Below are 4689 nucleotides of genomic sequence, written 5' to 3' on the forward strand. Positions count from 1 at the left end.
ACTTCTTTTTATTTCTACTTTTTTGTTCAATTCATTTAAACGAGACAAAAACAAACAGCAATTTAACTATTTCTCCCATCTCCTTCCTCCCACCCCTGGCAACCACCAGTCTGGTCTCTGTATCCATGAGCTTATATCTATCTATTTATCTATCTATCTATAGTATATAGCATACATATCTAGCAGACATATTATAGAGTATATACATGGTGTATAGTACATAGTGTGTATAAATAGTGTGTGTTTGTATAGATATATTCCACATATAAGAGAGATCCTACAGTATTTGTCTTTCTCTGTCTGACTTATTGTATTTAGCATAATGTTCTCAGGGTCCAACAACATGGTCACAAATGGCAAGATTTCACTCTTTTTTATGGCTGAATAATATTACATTGTATATGTAGATATCATTTCTGTTTCCTCATGACAGTCTTGGTAGATTTTACATTTCTGGAAATTCATCCATTTCTTCCAGATCATCTAAATTGTTAGCATATAGTTGTTCATAATAATATGTAATGGGCCTTTTTATTTCTGTGGTATCATTTGTAATGTGTAATCTTTCATTTTTGATTGTATTTTTGACCCCTCTTTCTTTTTTTTCTTGATTAGTCCAGCCAAATTTTCGCCAATTTTGTTTCCCTTAAAAAAAAGAAGCATTTCTCAGTTTAATTGATCTCTTTTATTGTTTTTAGTCTCAGTTTTATTTCTACAACAAACTTAGGACTTAATTTATTCTTTTACTAGTTCTTTGGAAACTTCAAGGTTAGGTTGTTTATTTAAGGTTTTTTTTTTTTTAATGCAGACATTAGCTCCTATAAAATTTCTCCTTTTAACTATTTTCATTCCATCTCAAAAGTTTAGTATGTTGAAGTGTAGTTTGAGATTTTAAAATTTATTATATAAATTTATTATACTAAACAGAATAATTTCAACTAAAGCTTGCATGGTAATAACTTTATATTAGTCAACTTTCTCTTTCACCAGTCCCCTCTTTTCTAGTGTTAAAAAATATACAAGATGTTTCCATTTCCAACATAAAAACAAATTAATTAAAAATGGTCTAAGTTTTGGGAATTGTTACATTCAATGACTTGAATGAATCTCCAGACAAGTATGCTCAGTGAAAAAAAGCCAATCCTGAAAAATTATATAGTGTATAAAACTCCTCTCATATAATATTTATGTAATATACATAAATTCATGTAATTCATGATGGAATTATAGAGTTGAGAATAAATTAATGATTTCCACGAATTAGGGGAGGGTGTGTTGGTGTGGCAGTAAATGGCAAACTGATGGACTCTCATGGTAATGAACCTGATCTCTATCTTGACCACAGTGAAGGACACTCTAACCTACATTCATAATAAACTTACATAGAACTAAACGCACACACCTACACACATACTTTCGAGAAAAGTAAAACTAGGAAAATCTGAGAAATATTGATAAATTTTATCAATGTCTCTGTGTTGGTTATAATTCTTGTTCTTTAGTTTTATAAGATATCATCCTTGAGGAAAGATGGGTAAAAGTTACTTAGTATCTCTCTGCATTATATCTTACAATAGCATATGAATCTAAAATTACTTCTCAAAAGAAAAGAGTTTAAATTAAACAACAACAACAAATCAAGTGTTTATACAAACAACATGGGTGAATCTCAAAAACATGTAGAATGACAGAATTCTTACTCAAAACTGGATGCCATAGAACTCCACTAGTATAAACTTCCAGAAAACAAACTAATCCAAGATGGTAAAAAGTCAGAACAATGTGGAAGCTTCTGGGGTTTGGGGCAAGGATTAACGGGAATGGGCGTAGGAGGAAGAAATTTTCTGCAGGATAAATTCAACACACTACGTGGGTGTATGCATTTGCCAGAATTCATTGAGTGGTACATTTAAATTTGTGTATCTGACTGTATTTAAGTAAAAATATAGCATATGTAGTTTTACATACCAATTTTTTAAATTGAAAATATAGAAATAAAATTTAAAAATAAGCAAACAACTCTAGTTAGTTAATATTATATATCTATCCTCAGATGTTCAGGGGCTAAAGTGTACCAGTGTCTGAAATTCACTTTGAAACAAATAAAATAAATAAAATGGACTAAATGGAGAAAGGCATTCATAAATATATAGATATGTGATAAATAAAAAACAGTTAAATGAAGATAGAAATATGAGCATTGACGGTATATAAGTCTTTCAACTTATTCATTTATAAAGTAATTTTCATACTCCAATGTTGGGAGAAAAACAAAAATATCAAAGAATATATAAAAACAAAAGATGTAGCAGCGTGGGCGGGTCGCGCGGGCTGCGGAGAGGCGGGCCGGGCGCGGAGCAGGGGAGAGGCCCGCGGCGGCGGCGGCGGCGGCGGCGGTGGAGACTGGCCCTGGCGGCTCGGGCCCCGCATCGGAGCAGGCCTCGCGGCGCTCCCCTGGCCGGCGCGCTGGTCAGCGAGGCCCAGGCCGCCCGCCGCGGCGCGGGGAGCGATTGTTACTTTAGCTGATGGGTGCTTATCGGACGGCCCACATGGAGAAGAGCTTCATCGCTGCAGAAAGTGCTGTTGGACAGCGCTGATCTGGACTCCTGTCTTAGCCTTGGTTGTGGATGTCATGTTCTTGAAATCATGAATCCTGTTTATAGCCCTGGTTCTTCTGGGGTTCCCTATGCAAACGCCAAAGGAATTGGTTATCCAGCTGGTTTCCCCATGGGCTACACAGCAGCGGCTCCCGCCTACTCCCCCAACATGTACCCTGGAGCGAACCCCACCTTCCAAACAGGTTACACTCCTGGCACACCTTACAAAGTGTCCTGTTCCCCCACCAGTGAGGCAGTGCCACCATACTCCTCCCCGAGCCCCTACCAGACCGCCGTGTACCCCGTGCGAAGTGCCTACCCCCAGCAGAGCCCATACGCACAGCAAGGCACATACTGCACACAACCCCTGTAGGCAGCACCTCCTCACGTCGTCCACCACACCACGGTGGTGCAGCCCAATGGCATGCCGGCGACGGTGTACCCTGCACCTATCCCTCCACCTACAGGCAACGGGGTCACCATGGGCATGGTGGCTGGGACCACTATGGCGATGTCAGCAGGTACCCTGCTGACTGCCCACTCCCCAACTCCTGTCGCCCCTCACCCAGTCACGGTGCCCACATATCAGGCCCCCGGAACACCCACCTACAGCTACGTGCCCCCTCAGTGGTGATCACCCTGCGATGTTTGAGGATGGAGCTGTGCGGTCACATAATGGAGGTTCCACAGCTGGTGCTGCAGGCCTGGCGCCTCCAGCCCGGACTTTCTTCCTAATGCTCTGACACTTAGCTAGCACTCCTGCGGCCCGCCCGGCAGGTCCCAGCGCCATGAGTCTCCAGCTGACTCTGGGTTGTTCTTACAGCAAATCCTGTTTTGTGGGCTGCCTGGCAATTTTTTAGCTAACTATAGTGATAAAAAGGGAGTATTAATCTATTCAGAATCATATCTAGTTGAATGCATGTTTAAAAAAACAAACACAAAAACAAAGCTTGCTCAATCTACCTGCAGTGACTGATGCAAACCCATCATATGCAAAATCCAAAGGAATGGAAAGTGTTTTACAGCTTGTATCCCTAATGCACTGTTGTAACGTATGCAAAGTCTTAAAGTTGTGCGTGTTAAAGTGAATTTCTTCATAGAGCAAAACAACAACAACAACAACAACAAAAGATGTAAAGATTTTGAATAACTCAGTTACACAAATACACAATTTATTAAATGACTATTGATTACAACCCATAAATAAGTTAAAATAAATTGAATATTTATAAGGAAAAAATAAGAAAGAATTATGCATTTAGAAATTGAGAACAAGTCTTCTAAGTTGCTATAGGTTTAGGAAAACGTAAAAAGAAATATATCAAGAGTTACGAAAAAGAAGGAGATGCTTTTCAAACTTGTAGGATACGACTGAAGACATATCGTAGAAGGGACATAAATTGTGGCCTGGATTTAATATTTAGTCACAGAAATACATTTACAGGAATATTAGGCAATATATCTGGGGAAATAGGAGATATCTGAGAAAAACAAACTAAAAATAAAGTAAAACAAAACAAAAGTCTTGTGCCATATAAAAAATGATTAATTTACCATAAAGTAAAATTTAAAACAAATAGTAAACAGGTTCTGGAAGTTAAGGATAAAGATTTTATAAGAAACACAAAGGGAAAAAAAGTATAAGGAAAACTGGATGAAAATGCCAGATACAAAAATTAATTGTTAAAGAATATATAACTAAAACAAAGTGCTAATTAACAGAACAGACATAACCAGTTACTGATTATTCTGCTGAATTGTCACATAGTGTAACCCTCTCAGACAACATCCAGATAAACAAATTGCTTTAACATAATAAGCATCACCAAAATAAAGTAAGTAAATACACAGGAAGAAATATTTGAAGTAATAATGAAATTTTTTTCCCAGTTGAAGCAAGATTATATTTCCCCCTCAAAATTGATATGCAATGCCAAACATAATATAGTAAAAAAAATCTACACATGGGCATATTTGTAAAGTTTAAGACCATAAAAGGTAAAGAGAAAATTCTAAACTTTCTCAAAAGAATGCCTTACAAAACAAAATAATTATGGTCTCATCTGACTTTTCCGTGGCAACACTGATACAA

General features: G+C 37.6%; 1 pseudogene; it reads left to right on the top strand.

Annotated features, from left to right (window-relative positions):
- Positions 1-2452: 2452 nt before the first annotated feature.
- Positions 2453-3689, top strand: LOC123284680 (myelin-associated neurite-outgrowth inhibitor-like; annotated as a pseudogene).
- The last annotated feature ends 1000 nt before the right edge of the window (positions 3690-4689 follow it).

This window comes from Equus asinus, unplaced genomic scaffold (genome assembly GCF_041296235.1).
Source record: "Equus asinus isolate D_3611 breed Donkey unplaced genomic scaffold, EquAss-T2T_v2 contig_1, whole genome shotgun sequence".
In the NCBI taxonomy this organism is placed as follows: domain Eukaryota; kingdom Metazoa; phylum Chordata; class Mammalia; order Perissodactyla; family Equidae; genus Equus; species Equus asinus.